At 36.4% G+C, this 27,355-nt stretch overlaps 1 protein-coding gene across 8 annotated transcripts in view; it reads right to left on the reverse strand.

Annotated features, from left to right (window-relative positions):
• ZNF521 (zinc finger protein 521) overlaps positions 1 to 27,355 on the reverse strand; it is a 292,154-nt gene that overhangs the window by 221,250 nt on the left and 43,549 nt on the right. The gene's annotated exons all lie outside the window — the stretch shown is intronic.

The raw sequence follows: 27,355 nt of genomic DNA on the forward strand, positions 1-27,355 counted from the left end.
CAGATGATGTCATCAGAAATCTTATTTTTCTGATGATTCCAACTATTCTGATCAAAAGTTATTTTAGCAAAGATGAACATTTGTACCAAGTGATAAAGTATCAAAGCATTTTAACAACACATTATAGCTGAATACACATAGATTCACTATACATTTATAGTGAATGTAAATTTACATTTACAAGGAGAATTTTGGTCGTGATAGAACAGATCTTCCTGAATTAATATCATGAAATTCATAGATCATATCATTCCATCTATGTTTTCAACTGGCAAATTCTCTCACCCAAAATGAATGAATGGTAGAACAAGCAAATTGATGACAAACAGAATAACGGAATATGTATCAACCCATATTATTTTTATCAGTGATATAAATTATCCAAAGCAGAAAATACCCTTTTCTCTCCCCTGTCTTATTGGCTATTTTTTTCTATTCCAGTACAAAAGCCAGAAAATCTAGGCTCCCTGCCAACCCCTTTAGTATATAAGTGATCATGTGTAATTTTGAATACCTGTGTAATGTTGGTGCAAAGAGCCACACCATATCCAAAAATGTCTTGGGGCTTCTCTGCACTGGCTTTAAATAAAACAGAGAGCCTTACTGACTTATTTAGTCCTGCTTATTCTGTCTCATCTCTCTTTTTTTCAGCTTCAAATAAAGGTAGCACACCAGAAAATTACCCCAGCTTATACTATATGGACTTCTACAATCATTTAGCCAGGACAGATGGTTGATCATGTCATATGCACCAATAAACCAACAGACTTTAATCACAGAAGAAGTTAACAAGGTGTATTGTTAGACATATTTTAGGGGGCTCTATTCCTAAGAATGGATGCCATAATAATACATTAGCTTGTATGAGCTTCCTCCTTACTAAGTAAATAAAACCGAAGAAAACCAAAGCACAGCTTCAATTAACCACAATGTTCTTTTTAGAAATCAGACAGAAATAGGAAGATGGAGGAGTCAATCCAACCTGCAACAGTAATATGGGGTTCAGTATACCTCTATGCTGTGGTCCACTGAATAGATTGCCTGTTGACTGTAGTACCTCCTTTTCCACTCTTTAAATTACTAAGCTAAAACTGTCCGTCTGGAGAGCAGGAGAGTTCTCTGTATGAGGCCACACCTATAGTAGAAGCCAATCCTTCTCTTCTCATCCTCCCCTCCCCATCTCAATTCATGAGCAGCCAACAGCTGGAACTATTTTGTGGGAGGCGGCAGAGTTCTGTGAGAATGTTCTCCTTGTCTTTGTCTGTAAAGCTGAAAGATGCTGGGCTTGAAGGTACTCCTCCGTCCCCAGAGAATTGGGGCTCAACATGAGCCTAGGCCTTGAGCTCTCTCCCGGTAGGGTCAGGTGACACACTATCAAAAGGCAGTCAAAGAAAGAGCTTAAAAAGCATTTCCTTCCTTGTGGTGGGGGGAGGCTGTGCATGTACAATAAAGAGCAGACACAGATTTCACATTTTCCTACTAATCAAGAAGCCAGAATAAAAACACAGGCATTAAAAACTTGCTACTGCAGATGTTATACTACCTTTAAATGCCCGTTTGCTCAATAATGTCGTAAAATCATCAGACTTGGATGAGTATCAGCACACAGCAGTCAGAATTAATAAAGTTGAGAAGAAATGCCACGCTCATACAGAATTCATACAGAAAGGCAAAAAAAAAAAGATTTGTGCCTAAACGTATCAACATATGAAAGAATCAAAGAAGTTGGAGATGAAAAAGAAGAATAAAGAACAGTATGGACAACAGGGAACAATACAATAAGCTTAGTATTTCCTCTTTTAAAAACAGCTATAGCCACTGTACACCAGTCCCTTGAAAAATAATTAAGGATGCCAGAAAATCATAAGAAGATTGGAAATGCTAACAACGTAAATATGTATTCTGCAGACAGTACAGTAGTAAAATGTACATAAGAGAGAGGAGACACACACAAATAGCCATCAACCAAACTGACTGTTCTACAGCCACATCTAAAATTTCATTAAAAAGAGCCCAGCTGCTTCTTTACTCTGACTTTGTCTTTAAGGACTTAGCTAAGCCAAAGGAGTGGCCAGGAAAAAAAGGAGGGGAGGGGGGAACCACTTCAACCCATCTCTCTCAAATTCTTTTATTTCAGCAATGCATTAAGCAATCTCCCTGCAGAGTTATTCTCTTCTTCCTGGTGTGGATAAAGCTTCCCCTGGGGAGCTCTGTAATTTCCAGCTTCTCCGAATTCAGGTATTAGTAAAGACCGCTTGGGGACACGCAACAATATAACTCTACATTTTCAGGCATTCGGAGAGAACCCCCTAAGGGTCCCAAGTTCAAATTTCTGAAATGTAGGCATTGTAAAAGGAACCTCGGGGGACTCCAGCAATAGAAATCTGCTGAATTCAAAGCATTTCCTAAGCCCTGGCAGGAGCCTTTGCTCCCACTGGAGGCTTTTTATAAAACATGTGTTGCTGACATGTTGACAGATTGCTCAGTGAAGTGTTAGGTGCATACACAGGCTGGCCATTTAGGGGGACATCAGTTTACCCTTCATCTCTACCTAAAGCACCATGTTTTATATATTACCGGAGGACAGGCAGAAAACAGACACTTTCCAACGAAGTACAGTATCACTTAGCAAGAGGCAAAAAAAAAAAAAAAAAAAAGCAAGCCCCATTCACCACTAAAGATATTACAAAGAGGGAGAAAGAGAGCCCTGCGCAGCCAATCTCCAAATATCAAAAAGGTCAAAAAATAAATTAAGGGTAAAGGAGGAGGCCTGGGCTGGAAATTGCCTCCATGTATCAGGTCTGCCACCCCATTTCCTATCCAGGCCAGAGCTCTGAGGATATAATGAGCAAAGGAATTTTCTAATGACAGCTGACTGTTGGGAGGTAATCTGATCAAAGGCCGATATTAAATCCAACTTCTGCTCATATCAGGGTATTAGTGATGTACGACTTAATAACCCAGCAGCTCCAAAAGTGCTGCCGTGGCAACAGGATGGAAATTGGGATAATAATGTATTCATGGTGCTGGCGACCTGGGGCTGCAGTGCGTGCTCTCAGGGGACCGCACTTCACCCTGAGCCAGACGTGTCTGGGCAAAATCACTTCACAAAGGACAGGAGTGGAATACTGAAGAGCTCTGGCACTGATGAGTGTGTCGATAAGGGGAAAGAGGGGAATGAAGTGAAGGGAGGAAAGAAAAAACATTTCCAGCAGAAGAGCTTGAGTGGTGCTTCTCTGAAAAACTGATGGGGCTCAAGCAGCTCTCCCCGACAAGTACAGCCCAAATGGATAATTATTAAATGAACATAAAACTACATTCCCAGCAAAGTGGGGAAGGATGGATCGTGCCGGCTTACATCAAGCGACAAGATTTGCACATCAGGCTACCTCACTCTGCCAGCACTTCTGCTGTGAACAAAAGGACCACTGCCTGCTCCCATCAATTTCCAAAATTCCTTTCATGTTAAGCAGCTTTTCAACCTTCCCTGCCCTGAAATCTCTAAAAGAATAAAATTCAGGGAAAGGTCACATATCAGCCACACCTTTCTGGGTTTTGTGTCTGCATTTCCTGCATGAGTGGAAATCTCCCTCTTACTCTTTCTTCCCTCTCCAGAAACACTAGAATCTGTAGAAAATAATGTTATCCAGTTTTTGCTTATACATCAATCATCCTTTGGAATGATTGGACATATCAAAGAGAAAAGACAAATACTTGTACCGGTTTCTTTCTACTATTATTACAAAAACAATAAGAGTGTTTATGAAAGTTTGCTATATTTAAATGCAAATGATTCTTCATTAATATCTTTCTGGAATCATATTCAGAGAGGGATAGGGACCACAGGGACTATCTGGCTGGGCATTCCCTTAAGAGTATTTGGGGGGGGGAGGCTATCCATCCATTAAAATGTATGAAGCGATTAGTTTATTTTGTTTAACATTCTCTCCTTCTCTACACTCTCAATATTTATGCTGGTAATCTGTCTAAAAAGCCTTAAAATATCCCTTCACAGATGTTAGTATAACGCTAGATTCTGAGTGGAGATGAGCATATAATAGCAAATGCAGCATCTGAATCCTCTCATCCTAAATAAGATCTTGGTTCTCCATCACATGTTTCAAGAACTGTTTGCAGAAATTAGTAGGAAAAATAAAATTGTGCAAAGAAAAATGCATACATTGTAGGTAGTATCAGGAATAAGGAATGAAGTTTCTTATAACTGAAGTCCAACCAGCAAGTAGGCACATACTTTTCACATTACAATTTTACTCAAGAGTATAACTTGCAGTAGCACACTAGAAATAATAAGTAAGAAGGCAGCCTATAAATCTGAGCCAGAGATGTTTTTGCTTAAACGAGATATTGCAGAACTTTTATCTAAATAAACCTACAGTAACTCAACTCTTCTCCCCATGCTGATGAAATACTATTAGAAAACTCTTTTTAAAATAAAGCACATTGCCTTGAAGATGGTGAAAAATGAGCTGTTTCCTGGTTTTTAAATGTTAAAATGCTATATTTGTGTTAACGGCCACTGTAGGGCCAGTAGCAGGCCACTAGCAGTATCTCCTGCTCATACATCTTGGCTGTGAGGAACAGATTCGTGTATTTTGTTTTGAGTGTGTTTATTTTAAAGAGAGAGATACGAATTCCACTATGAAGCCTTCCTTGCTCACTCTAGCCTCATTTCTTTTCTATTTTTCAAGTATAAAGATCTGTGGTATAATATAGCTTAGCATGCTAGTTGGCAAATAGGCTAGAATTCTGTTTTGAAGGCTTCATTAGCCCTTGCAACTAAAAATATTAAAAGAAAATGTAAGCTGAACAAACCTGAACAAAATGCCACAATACTCAGGAGGAAGGTATGGTTTGCCAATCATGCTGTCACAAGCAGCATCAAAAGTGATCACTGTCATAATTATCCGTACAGTATTATTTTGATAGATGTTCTTACGATGGAGACAATTCCATTGGAAACTACTGCTGGCCTTGGCTACCTTATAAATAAATTGCTGTTGCTGCTGTGGTGTGCGTAACAACAAGAAAAGTTGCATCCTAATTTTACTCCATGTGCTGCTCCTAGTGCCAAAAGCACACTCATGTACTCTTAAGCACTTCTTCCTGCCTTTCCTAGCATTACAGATAATTTGCTAGTTTCAGAGTGTACTTATTACAGGACTGTCAGAGGAGTTTTTGTTTCAACAACACGTTAACTTTACTGCACTTATAAAAAACATTATGTGTCCCCTGTGATCCTGTGTGTTTAAGAGCAGCGAAATGTTATTGATCCCAGTGTGACAAATCAAGAGTTAGGTAATGTCTACAAAACTCAATTTTCTGCAAGACATAAAACCCTTTTTTATGAAACCCCCTCCTTCAGAAATTCAGGAGAAATATACACACGCACACACACAAAATTAAGGGAAGAAAGGTCAACAAGTTTTAATGTTATTTTATTCTACTCAAATGACAAACACTGAGGCTGCTTTCAACTAATATTTATTCTCAATGACAATTTTTGTAATCTAGCAGAAAGATCTCAGAAATTAAGAAGCAAGTTTTTCCCTATAGCCTATAGTAAACTAAAGGCTGAATCATGGAAACGTGATTAATGTTTTAGTAATTATAACATTATGGTTTGAATTAATGTCAAAGCTATCTTTGTGGTGATTCATCTACAACTGTAGCTTTACACATAGAAACCACTGTTCACTATATTACCATTCAAATCTAAAGGTGCAAGGATGAGTATATCTGTCTCCAATATCCATAACAGTGATCAATATTTTGAACTAGGTTTTCTTGTTTCTGACTTCCAGACCTAGGAATGGTTCAAAGAACCTCAAGAGAAGCTGCAGGAATGGAAACAGAATTCTCCAAACATTCCGTGGAAGTTTTAAAAGATTAAACAAACCAGAATGGGAGGTGCAGGGAGGTCCTTGAGTCATGACCTTCAGGGACCTTTGAACCTGCAACACTGCTGAACAAAGGGACATATGATTGGTCCCCAAAGTTACCGCACAGTCAGGTGATCAAAATTGGGGCATTTAAACTGCAGAACTGCTTCAACATGTCCACCTACATGTTTTCCTCACATGCATGCCCTTTTAGCTCCCTGCACTCTTCAGCTCCTGCCACCCTACATGAATTTCTCCGTCTTCTTCCTTCTAATGCTAACCAAACATGCCCTGCTTGGCCCTTCACCAAGGAAGCTGCTAGGTGCTGAAATTTTCTTCTCAAGGTCACACACTGTGGTTTTCTCACAAGACTTGGGGAAGAAAGATTCGTGGAGACAGAAGCTGCCACACAAAGAGTCTGGGCGGACATGCCCAATGGGAACAAGAAAACAGCAAAGATGAGATGGCATGGCAGGGGCTTGGAATGCAGGGTACCAAGAGTGAGTGCGGCTGGACTGGAACCCTTCATGGAGATGCTGTGACTTTGCACTGCACTTTTGCCGCTTTTCCCAGGATGCTGCAGCTTTGCAAACACTGCAAGGCTGGGCTGGGATAGCTGAAGCTTCCAGAGGTGGTGGCAGCTTCATGCTGCACTGTAGCTTAGGGACTTCTTGCAGCCAAGACCCCCTGAGCTGCAGCATGGCAAGCAGCCCCAGAGCCATGTGCTGGGACAGAGATGTGAGAGGAATAGGCAGTTGGGCTGAATTGAAAGTGAGGGAGTCCTTTATCCTGGAAATACCAAGGTTCTGGGATGGAAGGAGTGGCTTAGATTAAGATGGATCCTTACCTAACAGCCTGTGGGATTTGCTTAACCATGGCAACAATGCCAGGGTTGCCCTTACTAAGTATTGTGGACATGTGGATTACTTAGCCATGGAAATTCTTGTCCCAACTGTGATCTTGTCCCAACTGAATATCTGTATACCCAAAAGCATCTACAAAAAGAAAAGGGTTAGAATACATAATAAAAGTTGTACTTCTTTTTTTTTTCAATGTACTGGAAAGTATGAGGTATTCCATACTAAAAACCATGCAACACTCAAGTTATAAACATGTACGACGTGGAGGGCAATCTGTACCCTCCCCAAAGGTGGCCCTTTTTACAGATGAAGAAAAACAGATTAACACAACTGATATACTGTACAAAATACAACAGGCACCATTCCTATTCTCCTAGATTATAAAGAGCAGAATGAGTGCTATGCCTGGCAAACTAGGCCTAATATTTCATTGTTGTATTTCCTTATACATAAACATATAGCCAGCGTTAAAGGGTGGATAACATTCGATTCAACCCTTGCACAATGCTGCAATTCATACTTTTTTTTCCAGCAAAGGTTTTCCTTTCCCTTGATGGCTGCAGTAATGTCAAATGTGGCGAAACAGCTTGTGCACACGCGCACACACATGCCTAAGTCAGAGTAGTCATTTAATTCTGATTTGTATGAGATTCACTTGCATTTCAAGAAATTTCAGGGATATGCATCCATATGGGGATTCCTCCCATCAACAGTTCAGGGAGAGCAAGCATGGATGCTGCAGTTCAATTAACGAGCTAATGGGATGCCCTTCAATGTGAACAATACTGAGGCTATTGCTCACCCCTCTGGAGAAGGGAAAAAAATAATAAAAGATGAATTGAATACATTGTGCCATTCCAGAATATAAACCTCCATTTTATGTGCTTTCTCCTCTGAATTTGAGATAGGATAAGTTTCCCTTCAATCTCTCTCTAACCCCCCTGAGCTGCTTTGGTTTTAGCTTCTATCTTAAAATTTGTTTTCCTGATCTGTTAGTACTCCTCTTATTCTATCTCTTTTCCATCTACTGCATTCATCATTATTCAGCTGCATTATAGCACTTAAAAAAAAAGCTTTGAGGGGGAAAAAAAGAAATCATTTGATTTTCATTGCCCTGGAGAGAATTAAATACCCCCAAGGAAAAATTCTGGTACATTCTCTGCACACATTTACATGCAGCCAGTGAAGTAAACATTTCCATAATTGCTCACTTCAGAACACGTTACCCAGTTCCTAGGTACAATAACTGTCAGGAGTCAATGAGGAATAAAGAATTTTCCTGAATCCTTGCACATAACCTGACCAGCATTAATAACTCCACAGTTGTACATAAGTTAAGAAATGGATTACTGCCAGGCATCAGTCTTCTATGAACACTTTGGGCATAATGCATTTTTCAAACATCCATTAAAACATACATGCCATCAAATAAATGTTTTGTTTTTTTAAAAAAAGACAGCAGTTTAAATGCTATTAATAAAATGGGGATTCCTCCATCTCCCCTCTTCAAAGAAAGCCTAGCACCACAGCTTTTTCAAAATGTTAAAAAAATATAGTAAACACAGATGTCTTTCATTTACTTCACATTTTTACTTTTTGGTGAAGCTGTCTCCTTTTGCTAAATGACAAAATGAATGATGAAATTCAGTTGCTATGCTGGAAAAACAAAAAACAAACTCTGGTGCCTAATCCCTCAGGAAAAGTGGACTTCAGTTATGAATCATCCTAACCAGGAACCTTGGAAATCTTAAAGTCTTTATGTATTTATAGAAAACACTATGAATATGCCTGATCAGGCCATCTCATCCCCTTATTTTATCTTCAAAATTCATGGGTTGCAACTCTGGCATCCACTTTTGGGGGCTATCTAAAAAATACTTCCCTAGCTGCAAGGATAACAGTGACATCAAATATATCTACTAGTAACGATATGCTCACATTTCATATTGCTGGGATTCTAAGGAAAAGTCTGGAAAATATGCATGAAAACCAGACCTACCGGAAGTTGCAAAACCAGCTCTTTTTCTCTGGCACTTTGTTTATAGAAGGAAGACAAACTTTGTACATTGCTCTCTTTCTATGTGATTTGCTTTAGCCATTTTTAGGATATTTTTTAAAATCAGGATTTTCCCTATAACTGGTAAGAATGACTATAAAAAGAATAAGAAACCAAACTCAATTTCAGTCCTTTATATATATATATAAAAAAAACCTGTTACCATAGGCAATCAACATTTGAAGACAATGTTAGCATAGCTCTGTGTGATATAAAGTATTTATGACATCCATTTTTCATCCACAAAGAAAGTATCCTTTTAATAAGTCCTTTTTATTATGAAAAACTATTACTGTCTCTCCTTTATAAGGATTTTTCGTGGATGGATTTATGTTGTTCTGTTGGCTTTTTCTTTTTCTTCATTCTAGTAGCTATTTTTTAATGAATATATTGTTAAAGAGAAGGAAGGTAAGATAAACAGAAAAGAAGGCAAATGACATTTTATGTAATGATGAGCAAAATTAAATATTTCTCTCATGAAGACCAATTTTGCTTGCTGTTTTCACATTAGCTATGGCAAAGCAGCCAGATTAACATATTTTGAGCTCTCTGAAATCTAGGAGCAATTACTTGAACCAAAGGAAGTGGTTAGAAATAACATCATGATGAACTGCAGACCCAAAATACTGAATGCTGCAAAGTAGTAATGATGATTTTTGAAAGCCTTGTAAAATTTTAGAAACTACTAGCATAAATAAAGACAACCTAAGAACATATTTTCTACTCTGTATACACAGGGAATTCACAACCTTATCCTTAATAAAGAACTTATTGATTAGTACAAATGTTAACTACAAGGGCTGCAAACATAAGGTCATGTCCAACTCTCCTGCCATCTGGAATTTTACTCAGGTCAGTGGGAATCAGACACAAATCGTTGTCTGATTGTTAACAATCACATATGAAAGTAGAACAAAGAAAATAGCTTAAGTACTGCATTGGCTCTTATGAAGTCTTGTATTATTTACAAAAATCATGTAAAACACCTAACTTCCAGATCATTTGGAAATAAAAAAGAAACTCCAAAACATATAATAATCACAGAATAGAACCAAGCATATTATTTTTGTGTTATACCTATTGGCTTTTTTCCTTATCCCAGAAGAATTTTATTACTCTGAAATTAATAACATATCAACACCACAAATGTCCATAAAGTAAATGCCTAAGGCTGCCACCTCATGAACATTTACTGGGTGGGGGGGATCTCACTGAGCTCAAAACAGCATTAAATTTATATGTGCAGAACAGAACAGTACCCATCTGATCCAGGTTCCCTCTAAAACAGGTTCTGGTAATTTTGGTGAAATTTACTTCTACGTGTGAAGTCACTTAGGGATTACAGTATACTATGTTTGGTCCTGGAAAAATATGATTTTGAAGGGCAGCAGATATATTTTAAAAATAAATAAAATAACAAGGACTCTAGATCCTGTTTAGCAATTCCTATGGACTCCCAGTGTATAGAAAAAGCATCTGTTAAGTTATCCCTATTTATTTTGGTTCCTTTCCATGGGATACCTACGCACAACTCTTGAAGACCTGCAAGCTTATGAAGAAACCTTCCTCTTTTTATGGCTTCTCCATAAAGAAGTGGATAACATGTGGTTCTTAAGCTACACACAGTCCTCATTTCAAAACTAAAATCAAACTCATTTTCTGCAAGTAGTAAGGAAGAGAAGGAAAAAGGGGAAATCAAAATTGTAAAAAACAAAAAAGGACTCAGAACAAGAGAAAAAAAATGACAAAATTGGGTAAAGAAGCCTTTAGCCATGGAGCTATTCTCTCATACACTGTTCTTTATTTGCATCATAGGGAAAACCCTATGATCTGTTTGACAGAGATATTGTAGCATTTACTAAAACGATTGTTAAATGTGTTGAACATTTGGAAGAGAATTAAGTAGATGGTGAAATTACTAATACTCGCAGGGCAAGCTGCACGTGTTTATTTTAACTCCTTGGCAAATTAAATAAATATAGGCAGCACCTAAATTGCTTAAGTCTACCAGTGTTTCTCAACCTTGACAATTTTAAGGCATGTGGACCTCAACTCCCAGAATTCCATAGCCAGCATTGCTGGCTGTGGAATTCTGGGAGTTGAAGTCCACATGCCTTAAAATTGTCAAGGTTGAGAAACACTGGAAGCAATTTCATTTCAAGTCTCATCCTTTTCTGGGATAAAGTTTGACGCGTATTGTGGCATCCCCAGTTCTGCAATTCTCTGCACCTAAAAGTATAACATTGGATTCTTTTTTACCATCTCTTCCTCTCCCCCCCCCTTTTTAAATACCTAATGAAATTTAAACTGCTGCTGCTTATTGTATTACTCTGCAGTATCTTTCTTTATCGTGACTACTATATTTTGAGGACACTGCAAAACATCGGTCTATGAATATTTTAAAGAGTTAAAATTATATTCAAGCTCACAAATAGTTCAAATGTATATTTGACGTCAGATAGCAAAAAACAAACACAACTGTGCTCTGAAAGTTTCTTATGGGTACAACATAAGAAACTTGTTCCTCTTACATTCAGTAGACCAAGACGTGCATATATTCCTTCTTTCCAAATGGTTTGCTCTCTGAGGAGATCAAAGGATCATGATTTGCCCAAAGTCATTTAATGTTTCTCATTATTATTTTGTGTATATTTCAATCTGGGGGGTTGATCTCAGAGTCCAATTATTATGCCAGGTAAGCCCAAGCAATTAAGAGGTCCTCCAGTCATCAAAGACTTCCACAGAAGCACGGATACATGCTTGGGAGCACAGAAGCCACAAGGTCAGGCAAATACGATTCACTGTGGATAGATGTGGCAGTGCTCATCTGTGGTGGTGATGTGTGCCAGTCCAAAAGCAGATGCATATCAGATTTGCTCATGCTGTTGAGTCTGTAGGCAATTCTCCCATGAAACTGAAAATCATGTATTTCATCTTTAAAATAAGACTGCGGAGATTTAGCAGGGGAATTGCTGGAAGAAATTTTAAATATAAACTTTAGTTCTGTGCAATCTCATGAGCATGTGTCACCTCCTAATTATGGCTAGTAATCAATACCTGCATCAGTCTGCAGATTTCATTAAAAGCAAAACTAAAATTCCACCCTGTACTCATCGTGCCACAAGGCTTGGGAAAGCTTTGAAATATATTATTCTTTTGTATGCTCTTGGAAGCATTTCCCAAATGTAGCTATTATAGAGATACCAAGCTCCTTTCACGATAAACAGTTCTTGTCCCAGCTTAAGCTGTAGTGCTAGGAAGAAACTTAAAAATGTGAACTTGAATCACAAAGACAAGGCTTCTGTTCTTTGTAATAAAGTGGTAGAAATCAGACCAATAAAGTCAGGTGATGGTGTCTCAAAAGAAATATGGGATGGTCTTGAGAACATTGGGTGCTCATTCTTAATCAGTGTTCCCTACTAAACTGTAAATGTATTCAATATCGTATAGAAGAAAAGTTAGTTCTATGATCGGCTTGTATGCTCAAGATCAAGAATTCTTTTCTTTTCTATCAAAAAGAGGTAATGTTCCATGTAAAGAAAAAAAAATCCTTCCTTTTTGCTTGACTGGGACCATAAATAGCTGTTTGTTCACTTTTTATACATTCCAATTTCTAATGTTCACTACACTTTGTATTTGACAAAGCTACACACATTATTGACCAAAAAGAGATATGGGCTTGTCTCCATTTACGTTATTACTCTCATAAAGAACAGATGTAGACTACTTTGGTTTTGTTAGATGATGAGCCCCTGCTGATATTGGATAAGATTCAAATGTCCATATTGGTTTTGTTAAAAGTTTTAACTGCCTTTGATACCTGTAGGAACTGATTGTTGATGATTTATCTCCAGACTTTTGCTGGGATTTAAATAAATTATTTTGGAGCAATTCCATACTTTGCTTGAATAGGAGACTCAGACGGAGTTAACTGATTTCTCTCAAAGGGCATTTTTAATCAATTGCTAAGTAAGAACTTAGTGACAGGCAAAGAAGAGTTCAAGATATGCCAACAAACCTAACTTAACACCTTGCCACAAAATTTCACCTGAAGTGCAGTGCTTTGCAAAACTCAGGACCCAGCGCAATCCATATTCAAAATGTGACAGTATTTACAGAGACCATACCTAGGTCTGAAATGATACAGTGCTAGATGATATTACTGGGGGACTAGGGTCAAATTGTGGTTGTTTGTGTGTGTGAGCGGGTATTTTCATGTTTTTGAACTTTTAATTCAAAATATTACATTAAATTAACCATGGCTTAGCAATTTCTTCTAAGCTTTATTTTTTTAAAGGATAATCAAGGCTGTAAGACCAAAATTTTGCTAAATTTTGATGGCACAATCATGAGGGAATTGAGAGGTAGCACAATACTATAGCTATAAAGGCCATATGTTGACACTTGATTGTCCCTCCCATTTCATAAATCTGGATAGCCATTATATAAAATAGTAAATATTTGGAAGCATTTTCTAGCACTCAGGCTTTCCATTTTGAGAAAATGTTCTGAGCAAAATGACTGCTGCAGGGAGAATTTACCCATTCACAAAAAACTGCCACGATCCAATTATAACAAACCGATTTACCAGACTGCTATCTGTCATCTGGCCTGGCTCCCTCTTACATACTTTTCAACTTTTCTAGGCAGTTGGACTCATTTCAAATATTGTAAGGGATGGAATTGTAGACATTAACCATTTGTATTTCCTATGAAAAGTTACGGAGTCCATTTGAGAAAACGAAAGTCAGAGAATCAGAATCAGTATTCGCTGATTTCTTTAAGAATTCTAAAATGATAGATCAATGTGTTTATCTGAAAAAATAACACTTTAATTTTAAAAGAATGCTCTAAAAATTTACATTCCGTTCCAACCTCAAAATTGTCACAAAAACTGAAGTTCAGTTTTGGGACCTTTGGCCTATTTCCATATTTCATGGTAAGCTATTTTGCATCACCGATAAAATATGGAATAATTGCTAATTTCATGTATACTTATAAGGGTTGGGGTTGGGTCCAAAAAAACCAAAAATGATAAATAAAAGTTATTATAAAACATCAAAAAATGAATTTTTATATTAGGATATTATAAGACAATATCCTAATGTTTTATATTTAATTTTTAGAGCACTCTTGAGTTTCTGTTTGTGTTACTACTTAAAAGGAAGCTACAACTAGCTCAAAACAAGCAAATCCTATTATGATAACAACGTGAGTATATTCAGCCGCAAGTTAACTAAATGGTAAACTAAAGGAATGGTGTTGGGTAAAAAGGTTGTGATTCTTAATTTCACTATGCTGCTTTATTTATAAAACCATTTTCATAAAAAAAAAGATATGATGAACAGAAACAGCAGGACACACAGAAAATGAAAGGAAGTAAGTTATGTTTATTACAAATATCTCAATCTGAACCCATTTTGAGATAAACCTCTGTTCTTCAAGAAAATACTTATGGTAGACATTGCATTCAAAGATATGATTACAGTCGGAGTATGACCATTGAAAAAAAGAAATAAAGAAGCAGAAACAGATTTTGTTTTCAAAGCTACTGATGCAAATGCACAGCCACTTTTCAATTTATTTTAGCATTTTTTTGCCTGCCACTCTAACATTTGTTTGAAAGAGAATATTTGGAGATTGAATTGTATAAAATTCAGCATAAACATATATGTTTTAAAAAGGTATTTCTGCATCTTTTCAATTGAAAAAAATCAATGAGTAATTTGGTAACTTCTGTATCAGCAAATAATGTTTTCATTGTTTCTTGCATTAAAAACATCTCCTAGTCATATTTCCATTACTTTTAGCAAATACATTTCATATACCTACAATATTACTCAAATTGGAGAAGCATTTGAGCTGTACTATGTTTCAGTAGGTAGCTCAATTATGATAAACTAGAATTTTGATTTATTTTAATGTATTCAGCTTGGCAAAATTGTTTCTACGCCTGAATGAAAAATAATAAACCAATTTTACATATAAATCCTTTTGTTTCATTTTATAATACTGCATTTCCAGAAAATAGTATTAATGACATTAATTGAAAACAATAAACAGATTTAATTCCCTATTTTGTCTTTTTGAAAATAATACATTCATATAGAATTTTGCATGATACAACATAGTTCCTAAAAAAAACAGGCATAGAACAGATACCTTTTCCTGACCAGCTATTGGAAATTGTATTATACTGTACTGTATTTCTGAAATGCTATAAAAAATGTTGGAGGTAAAGGAGACCGAGAGAACAGCACACTAATTTTCACAGCCCTGCTCATGGGCTTCAAAGGGTATCCTAGCTTCTAAGAATTTGGGGCAAAGTAAGGGGAAAGGCAGTTTGCTATGTCACTGGAAGTGGTATTACTTGGCTGTGGCTAACATCCAGATGGTGCATGCATACCTGTGTTTTCTTCTTCTTCTTCCATGACATAGTGAGCAAGGAATTATTGCATGATTCCAATTATATTCCAGCCTTTTTTCTTTCTACACAGGGACATCATGAAGCCAAAACTAAGTGGGGGGAGGGGGGTAGAAACAGTTTTGAACTCAAAGAGAAAAGGCTTCTAATGCACAAACAGCCACCAATGGAGGATCAAGTGAACCTTCCTGGAGACAGGCAATTGCAAATAAAAGGACCTTGCATTTATTTCTGGGAAAGCAGAAAAGGTCCATAAAGCTTTTAAGATGGGCCTGGGGTGGGGGTTAAGCAACAATTCCCTGCCATGAGCAGACCCGCAACCTATTGGCCCTAGAGTTCTCAGCAGCTGCCCTCACCATCCTATTCCAGGTACCTGATGGACCCATGTGGTTTCAGAGAGAATATTTTTTTTTCCCCTGAAGCTCTGACAAGCAGTTTGGCAGATACCTTCATTGCTGCCTAGAATGAGAGGTTTGAGAGGGTTCTGGCCTATTTCAAAAGCTGAAACTGTTGCCAACCAGACATAATTATTGGAAGCAGTTGTAAAGTTTCATTAAGTGAAGCTTTTTTCTATTCTAGTGTTTCCATGCAAACATGCTGTGGGGGGAGGTAAAACAAGCCTAGGACACCACTTTTTATCTATCATCAAGATAAACTGGATAGAATGGGAGTGAATTTGGTTTAGCAGGAGAAGCTAGCAAAAGAATGACTGAGTCTGAAAATGGGCTGGATCCAGCTGGGGGATGTAGAGAAAAAAAAAATATCAGAAAAATATCCCTCAGGGCATCACTTCAGGAAAGAAAGCTGGTTAGCTACTTGGAACGTTGCTGAGTATTGAGTTCTAAGCCATCCTCTCTCCTGATCCAGAACACAGTTATTATAAAGAACTGGACAGAATATCAGAAGCCATAATGGGAAGCCCATTTTTGCAATGTGGTGATTTGGATATTAAATTGTAAGTAAAGTAAATTTGTTTATTTATTTATTTATGAGACTTATATATCGCTTTAAGTGCAAGCACTCTCTAAGCGGTGTACATCGGTAAGCAATGTGTATATATATATATATTTACATTGCCCCCAACAATCTGGGTTGTTTAAATGTTTATAACCTGGAGTTAATTCATGTAAACGTGCATATTGTTTATTTATTAGATTTATATTCTGATTTATAGGGCTCCAAGAGAGTCATATCTAAAAGTCTGGTTCCAGTATCTCAGGGACTGCCACAAAGAAAAACATTCTACTAATGTTTTTATTAAAGTCTTAAGTGAGACTGGTATTAATAGATAAATAGATTTGTCTCTCTGCCTTCATGGGTGGATTTAAATCTATCAGTCAGGGTAAGAGGAACCAAAGAAATCTCCCAAAGGATTTGCTTTGCCAAATACTTTAACTAGCTTACACTGGCCTCAAAATATACTTCTCTCTCAAACCCACTAGATCAGGGGTGTCAAACTGCCAGCCTGCGGGCCAGACGTATCACAAGGAAACCGCGCCCACCCCATTGCCAGCAACAGGGAAAAAGTTCCGATACATCACATCACGTGACGTTGCGAGTTTGATATATCTGCACTAGATAGACCCGACCAAGAAAACATCTCATCAGAATGGCTAAAATTGAGATTTTTTGCTTCTCATCATCATATGATGGATCTTACATATCTCTGACAAAGTCATCTTCCTTACTCTCTGCCACAGTTGAATTCTAGTTGCATTAAGGTATATGTCAGGCAAAGATATTTGCTATACTTTTAGATATTTAGATTATACAAAGTCAAAAATTTCAATCGTCTTACAGAAATATACCTGATTTTCACAGAGTAACCAATTATAACTTCAGCCTTGATTAACTTAATGGCAACGTGGATCAAATTATTTCTACACCAGCTTTTAAATTTAGGAATGTGCCAGACACTTTAGGAGCCCTTATAGATAATTCTCTTGCTTGCCCAGCAGGTAAAATATTGAGAATGAGTACCTAAATGCTTGAAAGACATTTAAAACCAAGATCTGATTAATTCTTCTTTCATTTATCATCTAGCCAAGGGGTTGAAGTGTTGTATTGAAAATGCCAGGTCTTTAGTTTTTGAGAGGTGTATTTCCAGGTGTTCTCTTTTACAATAGATCAATGATGCTCTAAGAGAGTTCAACTTCTGAAATAGAGGGAATGGCTGCATAAATAAGAAGAGACATTACAACTGGCAGAAAATGGAAGATGAAACTCTGGACTGGCAAAAACCTCAATAATATCATTAATATATTAGTTAAAAAGCCCAGGGGCAAGTATGTACTGTACTCCTTTCCATGTAGGATTAGGCTCCATTAAGTCCCACTGTTATTGTCATTAGCCTGTGTGGTAGTACTTCAGCGTAATTGTATAATAGTATATATTTTGGGAGTATGCAATTGTCAAAGCTACCATATAAGATACAATGAAAAATAGAATAAAATGTCTTTCAAAGCTCCTATTTTGTAATTATTATTAAAAAAATAACACAATTATGTTTGTCCATATAGAAGAACATAGGCTTCAATGTGATGAAACAACCTTTCATAGATTTTCACTTTATCCCTTGTTCTCTATCTATACAGATGGGAAACTGAGAAGCATGACTTTGTTTCTCAATCTCTTAGATAACTGTTCATACATATGCATAAGGGTAGATTTTTCCTGCATTCGCAGGTAATTTCCACATACCAGACTTGTCTATGTGGATCTATTCAGAAAATCACAGAGATGGGAAGAACTTTAGAGGTCATCTAGTTCAATCCCCTGCTTGATGCTAAGAAATTTTAATTTCTACCTTCCCTTCTTTTTAGCAATACCCAGCAACTAAAGAGCAAAAATTCCACACAACTGCCCTAATGTGATCCCCACAGAATGTCTTATGGCAACCAGGATATATGATAGACAGGTGTGTTTGCGTGTGTGTATGTTCATATTCTGATATTCGAATTCTGAGCAGAAGAGGGTCAGGATAGCAAGTATGTGTGTTCCTTCAGTGCCCTGGGGATTAGCCAGGTGAAAACATAGAAACAACTTAACCCTTAGTACAGGTAAATTCAGTTTTGATGAAGCTTCTTTCTTTCCCATGCTATCTTGGAAAACATTTATATTTTGCACATGCACATGCCCACACACAAACACACCCATGCCCACGGGATTGTCTCTGATGTAGTCCATTTCCCACAAGACTTTGTTTGACCAAGAAAAGCTTCTACTTTCTCTTAATTCTTTTAGCATATTAAAAAATGCCATAATTAAGTAGCAATATATAACCGTGCGTTGGTTAATCTGACATTGTAAATGTTATGTCAACACTCATGTGTGCCAAATGATTTTCTTTCTAAAACTTCTTTTTTTAAAAAATAACTTATTCCTAGTATTGTCAGAGTGGATGCAGAGATGACAAGCCAGTAAGGCAAAACGAAGTGCAGAGTTAGTTTCTCATCCCAGATGGCAGTGATGGGACTTGTTTACAAGAACTCCGAATGAAGAGCAATACAGAACATATGAACAAATTCCCTTTCAGACAGTATAAAGACTATGCATGAGTGATTTGCATGCAGCCAGTATGGCTTGTTTGTCATGCCTAAAGCCAATAAAAGGGTGATGCAGTCAAGATTTTTATACATAACACCAGCTTGAAAGAATGATTATCACATTTTTCTAAGAAAGAAAAGAATAATTTGTGGTTTAGTAAAACAGTGCCCCAAGAGAAACACAATTGGATTTAAGTATTTGCTTTGAAGGAGTCAAAGCAGATTAATCCACAACTAATTTTCTTTGTCTCTCTGAGGGCAAACAACTTTCACACATCACAAAACTGACCCTGGGAGCCAAATCATAGCTTGAATTGGAGATGTATTCAATCTGTTGGTCCCTAAAGAAATACTGAAACAAAAAATAAACTAGCAAACAAACAAGAAAGAAAATGTCAGAAAGAAAAAAAAGAAGTGAGCAACTCACTCAGTTCATGACACAGATGTCGTATGATTTATTGAGTGGCACCAGAGTAACATAAGCAAAAGGATAAGTTTATCTGGGCAGGAACCTACAAATTAAATATCAGCATTAGGAAAGATAAAGAGGAAAAGGCAAATTTCTCTAAAGAAAAACTGCAGGCAAAAAAATGGAAGATATCGTTAGTTCTATTGAATTCCTTTTACCGGACTAATTTCTAACTGAAATCATAACAAATTGATCAAAATAGAACATGGAAGAAAATATAAAGTAAACCAAGGAAATCTGTACTTTGATAGGGAAAATAAAAACAAATCTTGGTTTAAAGTAACAATCATTTTGGTATGACTGATACAATATATTTGCTCAAATATACACAAGTATGGTGCTGTAAATCTTAAAACAATGCTTTAAACTTCACTTCTGTTGAATAAAAATATATTTTTTCACAGCAGAGGAGAATCTGCACTGTTATCCCAATATTCAAGAGATAATTCTGGATATAATTTTTGAGTTTTGCTTCAACAATATAAAAAAAAATAAAACATTAACTATATGCCTTTCTAGAATTAGGAAAAATTGCAGAAATATATATTTCTTTAAATTACTTAATATAATAATACATATACTTCTACATAAACATTGTTCTGCTCACAGATATTGCATTGATATTAGCCATGTTCAGCACAAGGATGGATTTAGGTTCGCTACCCAAAAGTATTGCAAGAACCTTATTAATTATAGGGCTTAACCTCTAATAGCTTTTAATTCTAGTCTACAGGAACAAAAAGATCCTTAAGTTCTATAATCTATATAATGGAAACTATGTTCATCAGACCAGACCAGACTTCAGAAAAACATTTATCAAGAACAGAACCACAAGTGCCAAATAATCAAAGTGCAACCTAGTAATACTGCCAGCCTACTAGCAGTACTCCACTTCAAACTGACAAGTAACAATGCCCAGTGGTTTCATGTAGGTTTTTAAACAACAAGGGAGTAAGATGAAACCTTTGTGGAACACTATTGGTCAATGTCCAAATATGGAATAATAGTCCTCTAACATTACCTTCTGAATATACCCTGCCAGAAAGGCCAGAATTATTGAAAGATAGTGTTCCTAAGTCTTGCAAGATAGCTAAGGGCAATATAAATTTATGAAATCAAAATCCATTGTGAAAACTAACAGGACATAACTCCCTTTTCCAGGATATTTTATTTACCAAAGCCACAAATGTAACATTAGCTGATTTGGTATGAATATCCAACTGAAATGGATATTAATCAGCATCATGTGTATAGCATCAAAGCTGTAAGGCTCCCATCTTCTCAAACATGTACCTATTCCAACAGAACCTGTAGATTCTCTACCATGGATAAAGTGCAAAACCAGATAGACCAAATATCACTTACTGTAAGACAGCTTATGTTTTTTGATACACGGCAAGCAGAAAATAGACCAGGATACAGGGGAAAAATATGTTTAAATAACATTTATACAAGACCTATGTATTTACTGGAAATTTCCTTAGTCAGTTTCATTATTTCATTGTTCTGAAGCTTGGTGAACATTTTCAAAAAGTTCACAAGGTCTGATAGCAGCCTCTAGCCATAGGTTTTCCAGTTCAAGCCCTAGAGATATAATCACTCTGCAAAGTTTCTTTTGTATTTCAGTGCAAGGGTCAATGCTGGATTGAGACTATTTTTTTAAAACTGAACCCTGCATCACAGAGACAATGAGCAATTCTGGGAGCTAAAGCCGCAATCCAGTGCACTAATCTAGATGTGAGTCACATAAAGAAGCACAAAGTAAAGTTATGCTGTGAATAACTTTATTTCATGTTTGAGTATGTGCAAAAATTTGTATAAAAAGCAATAGTATATGCACAACTTAAATACATTGATTTTAATACTTATCCCTAAAGCACATTTACCTGCATATTCAAACAGAGAAATTCTTCCCCAGTTACCAATACATGCAGACTATAACTTGAATAATGTTGTATAGAATTTGTAAAAGACATAATATATTTAAGAAGTCTGTATTCAACTTGTGAAAGATTTCTTCTGCTGAGAAAAAAAATCAACCTTCTCCTTACACACAATGACAAAGAAAGACATGGTCTAATCAATTTGGGGGTGGAGGTCAAAAGACTAACTTTGTTTTGTCTGCAATATGGATGGAAACCAAAATCAAAGCGAAAATGTTTTGGTAGTACAGAATGCTTCAGGATGAAAGGTAGACTTAATCTGAGTGTCTGAATATTCTGAGAAGTTCAGATATTTTAAAGTGTGTATCAAAGATGAGTTACATTTTAGCTTTCAAAAAATGTGCATACCACATTAGTGGTCTGCATTGACTTTCTTACAATGCATTTCTCTCAAATATGCATACATTGCCTGAATCTTTGGTTTTATTGAAAGAATGTAATTAACAAGAATCTGCTAGTCCCTCATCTATTTGTTAACTTTTTCATCTGGTATAATGGCTTGTGTTGTGTTCGAAAAATCTGACCCCTTCCAATGCCTTCTCCACAGGGATCATCCAGCCCTCCTCTAGTCATTAAGCTGGACTTCCTGCTGGACTGAAGTAGTAAAAACAAATGAGACACACTATTTCCATCGACAGTTAGAAAAGCACAGAGAAAAAAAAAACCCAAGCATTTCTGTTAGGCATTATTTTCCTTGTTCTCCTCTTACTCCAAAAATCATAGACAAACCACCCTTTTGGCATCTTTATTTTTAAGGATGACACCTTCTCATTCTTACTGTATAAGTACAGTTGCAACTTAAGGATTTGGAAAAGGATAGCGCCACTATACTGAAAAATAATTTTGAGAAGACGCAATGAATCAAAAGATGGCAAAAATCAAAGTAAACCTTTTCTTTCCTTTGTTATTTCAGAAAAATAAAATTAATCATCCTTGCACAAATTGCTTTTTTCCACACATAAAATGTGAAAAGGTGAAGGTTTCCCCTGGCCAGTCATGTCTGACTCTAGGGCAGTGTTTCCCAAACTTGACAATTTTAAGGCATGAGGACTTCAACTCCCAGAATTCCACAGCCAGCAACGCTGGCTGTGGAATTCTGGGAGTTGAAGTCCACATGCCTTAAAATTGTCAAGTTTGGGAAACACTGCTCTAGGGGGAGGTGCTTATCTCCATTTCTAAGGCGAGGAGCCAGCATGGTCCGAAGGCATTTCTGTGGTCATGTGGCCAACATGACTATACACCAAGGCACCCAGAATGCTGTTACCTTCCCACTGAAGTGGTACCTATTTCTCTACTTGCATTTGCATGCTTTAGAACTGCAAGGTTGGCAAGAACTGGGGCAAGAACGGGAACTCACCCCTTAGCATGGTACTCGGGTCCCAAGAAGCAGGAGTCCATCAGTTTATGCAATACGAAATATCTCATTATTGGCACCAAAGAATTATTTCACATTTCTGGAATATTCACAGTTCAGGTTTTAATATTGTTAAGTCATACCATTATCTCATAACATTATAATATAAATTATCAGAAGGATATTTATATCATAACAAGTTTTTCATACTGAAGATATATTTTCAGTATAAAATATTAGTATTATACTTCAAAATATGTTTGCTACCAGTTTGTTTAAATATGACTTTTGTCCCCATACATTCTTTGGGCTCAGCATACAATGCTCAGAGGTAATATACTACTTTTTAAGCTTCAATACATTCCCACTGCAATGTGGAGAAAGAAAAATTCAGAGATTATGGAATAATCATCTCCAAATCGATCAATTTTCCCCTGAAGGTAAAACTGAAAGAAATAAAAAGTTGAGCAGTTCCAGCTACACTGCTTGAAGTTTAAAAGGAAAGGACCCCTAGGGCACATTGTGGAGTGGTATCTATCTCCTTTCTGGTGCTTATTAACAGGTCAGAGATCTCCGTTACATTTACACTATTCCCACGTGACATCCCCTACTAGGTATGGTGACCTTTCAATCCAAATAAAGAATTAAAAACACAAAGTCCTTTAAATGAAGTTTTTTTGCAATCATCAGCCATTTTGGAATTGCAATATAAGTTTGTTGAAAACTCTCAGCAGTATCACCTTCAGTAGTTCCTTCTTAATATATTTGTATGACTGCATGTTAATATTACTTCGTGACTCCACGTGAGTTCTAGTTTTCAGAACTATTTTGCATACTGCGCTGTGCGACTTTAAAACCATGTTTGGCCTTTGAATGACACTTCCAAAAGCAACTGGACAAAAAATACATTGATTTGATTTCAGGTTATACTAAAAGAAAAACAAATTGATAAATACAGTTATTATGATTACTGCCCATTATTGTGCTGCATTAATTCTTTATCTTCTAATTTGAATTCAAGGGGTATCCATGCACATCAAATAACTGTATTTTTCAATGTTTTAACCACATATTTTTGTTGGTAGAATCTATTAAATTTGGATTGATATAAATACTGAAAATAGTCAGCAGTATTTTCAGTATAATTTTTGGAATAGTTACAGTACCAAATATCTTTAAAGTACAATTTCAAAAAAAAACACAAAACTTTCCAAGCCTTTAGACTGAAGTTATTGTCCCAAAACTGTGCTCAGTGCTTGATAATAACTCACAAGATAGAGAAATGCCTAAAAGAGTTAGCCCTGGGAGTAAAGAGCAGTACTTTTGTATCAGCTCTAGAAATAAAAAAAAAATATTACATCATTCATACAGGTTGCTAGATTCAGCTTTTCTTGGCATATAGTTTGGATTATCTTGGCAGAGATCTGATCCTTGTTTCTTTTTTTATGTGCAGTGAACATATTCTGCAAAAAAATAACTTTCTTAGACAAGTATTTGACTGGGTTGTGCAAAGCATGTAGGCCTTGCCTTAACCTGGACCACAACAGAATAATGTATGGCTATACTTTATGGGAATGTTTCAGGTATCAACATTTAAGTTCAAAAAATAGTTTTATAGCATTCTCGAATTCTCAAGAATTTTCAAAAGGGAAAAGTTGATGAAATTCAGAAAAGTATTCTCATCTGATATCTTTTATATAAATAAAATATGTATGCATATATAAACACATCTCAGGTATAACTGTATAGAAGTCCAGTCTACTTCATTAAAATTTGCTTTTATGTTAGCAAGTTTATACTGGGCTAGAATCAAGAAAAGCAACTTGGATCAAGGCTGGCCAAGAACAGTCATTTGTAATTTGTCAGTGAGGCTAATCCAGGTAGACCTTGACAACAGTGCTGAAAAAAGTGACTTACGACCTTTTTTCACACTTACGAGCATAGCAGCATCAACATGGTCATGTGATCTAAATTTGGATGCTTGGCAACTGGTTCATATTTGACAGATGCAGTGTCCCAGGGTCATGTGATCACCTTTTGCAACCTTCTGACAAGCAAAATCAATGAGGAAGCCATTGATTCACTTAACAACGGTGGCAAGAAAGGTCATAAAATGGGCAAAACTCACTTAACAACTGTCACGCTTAGCAACAGAAATTTTGGGTTCAGTTGTGGTCGTACTTCCTAAAAGTAATGCATTGGTATCCTAGCATGTCCATTAGCCTAAATATCTTCCTGTGAGGGATACTACTCTAGGATGAAATTTTATGTCTTAAATAATTCTGAAGAGAGTTTGGGCCAGTAGAAAAGTCTTCAAGGGCTTTCCCTGTTTCACCAGGGAAAGCTCATTCAGAATCAGATATGAACAACAAGACTATCTGTGCTACTGTCTTTGTGAGAACACTCCTTTCATCCCTCCAAAATCCACAAGATCAGGAGACAGTAAATCATCCTGATTCATTTTTGTATAAATTTGAATTAGAACTTAACAAATGCTGGAAAGCATTTATCCTAAATCTATATAACATTTCAAACTAAATAAAGTTTACTTATTGGGAAAAGATGGCCATCTCTCCACGTGTCACAAAACCAATATTAAGTAATACATTATCAATATATATTATGTTTTTTTATTTAAATGTGGCATGATAGACACGTATACCTAATTCAAGCAGTTTTCTGTGATGATTATTTGATTGTCATTCACGTAAGATTCCATGATATTTATTCTCAAGAGGTCTGTACAGAAATATTGTATTAAGTGCACAATCCCAGCTTCCAGATCTAAAGATTCATTCCCTCTTTTACTGTTCACTGGGAAAACAACCATATAAATTGTACACAGCAGTGTGTCCATGCACCTACAACTTTGCTTCTTGCATCTTCCAACTAGGCTTGACATACACTTGAACCATCCTCCAGAACACGGGAGCAGATCATTTTTGCAATAAATATCATAGTTCTGTATTTACATTACTGATTTCATACAAAATTTGCCAGTAGGTAAAAATAGTCACAGAATCTTTAAACCCTAACTTAGAAAACATACCAAGATAATTGTATTCTACCTTAAAACAAATATAGTTTTCTTAGTTTATATTATTTCAGAAATGAGAGTGACACCAAGACCACAGGATTTTTAGGGGAGTCAGTCCCTTCCTCCGAAAAACATTTACTGAAGTGGCAGAACCATTTTAATCCTCATTTAGTATGGCAAGTTCTGCCCTCAAGCATGACCTGGGGTAAAGTATCTAAGGAGTACTGCTTCAGGAATTTCTCCTTTTGCTTCACTTCCCCTGCTAGCAGTCACTCAACTGAACACCCAACTTCAGGTGACATACATTATGGGATTACAAAGGTTTTGTCAGAAAAACAACAACAAACGAATGCAGTCATCTCTTTGTGGTCTAGGAAGACAAACAAAATGACTGATTGGAAGACATTAACAAAACACTGTAACAATGACGGAGAGATGTTAAAAAAACTACCCACAGATATCAACACCTTGCCAGGAACAAATGAGAATTGGCTAAATAAATTGATGGTTGTTTAAAAATGCTGAAATGAAAAGGAAGGCGTGGTGTACACCACTTTGTTTCAAATATTAACAGAACAAAAAGCAACACAAATACAACAGAAAAGTAATATGCTGTCATTAACTCCTTTTTGGCAAAGACATTTCAATACTTAAATAGTTTCCTATTCTAACTACTATGGGGCCACACCGGTTCATCTAGCCTTATTTAGTCTATCCTATCTGGACCTAAAGCTTTTTGCAGGATATTTTCCCAGACTAAAGATCTCTTTTTAACTGAAATTATTAGGAACTAAATGTGGATGCTCTGTTGCCAAGAGTTCTGAATGATACTTTTCATGCTCATGATCATAACTTTTATTGGACTATTTTGTAGATGCTATATATGATCTGGTAAACCAATGATCACATATAGTTCATTCCAGGATAATAATTTATTACTGAATATAGAGTTAAATGTGTCATCTTTGATCAATATTCAGTAGCTTAGGCAGATCTGAACTTCTTTTACAAATAAATGAAAAAAATAAAGTCATTTGTGTAAGGATTTGTTTTATTTAACTGAATGACTGCTACCAGTACTGAGCCACATATTTCTTAATTTTAAACATCAAGTTGATGCTGAGACACCTGAATTTCTCACATCCTTTTTTTCCTGGAAATGCCCAATACTTTTCTTTTTGCTTTGGTGTGTGTATGTGTGTGCATGCAAATATCTTCATTATTTTCCCACATATCTAAACATAAAAGTGTTAAGGGAAAAGCATATTAAAGCATACGTCTCATGATCAAAATGCCTATAATAGGTTAGTCAAATGATTTCTAATCACTTCTCATATTAATATTACTAAGAAACTCTGTCAAAATATACTTGTTTAGAATTCACACAAGTTAAAAAAAATGAAACATCAATGACCATTTCTTTCTAATGAGGAGCAAGATCCTCTCATAAATCCATATTTTTAAACATGAAAAGGAGTCCCTGAGGATTTTATTCCATTAATCATTACCGACTTTAGGGGGCGGTGCTCATCTTCGTTTCAAGGCCATTGAGCCAATGGAAGACATTTCCGTGGTCATGTGACATTATGGAGTGCTGTTATCTTTCCACTGAAGTGGTACCTATTTATCTACTCTCATTTGCATGCTTTCTTTGGCAGGAGCTAGAGAGAGGATGGGAGCTCACCCTGTTGCGCAGTGCTTGGGTCTCAAACCTGTGCTGCCGGCTTTCCAGTCAATAAGCCCCTCTTAACTGCTGAGTCACCACAC

Source organism: Crotalus tigris, unplaced genomic scaffold, assembly GCF_016545835.1.
Source record: "Crotalus tigris isolate CLP2741 ecotype Arizona unplaced genomic scaffold, ASM1654583v1 scf7180000024382.2542628, whole genome shotgun sequence".
In the NCBI taxonomy this organism is placed as follows: Eukaryota; Metazoa; Chordata; class Lepidosauria; order Squamata; family Viperidae; genus Crotalus; species Crotalus tigris.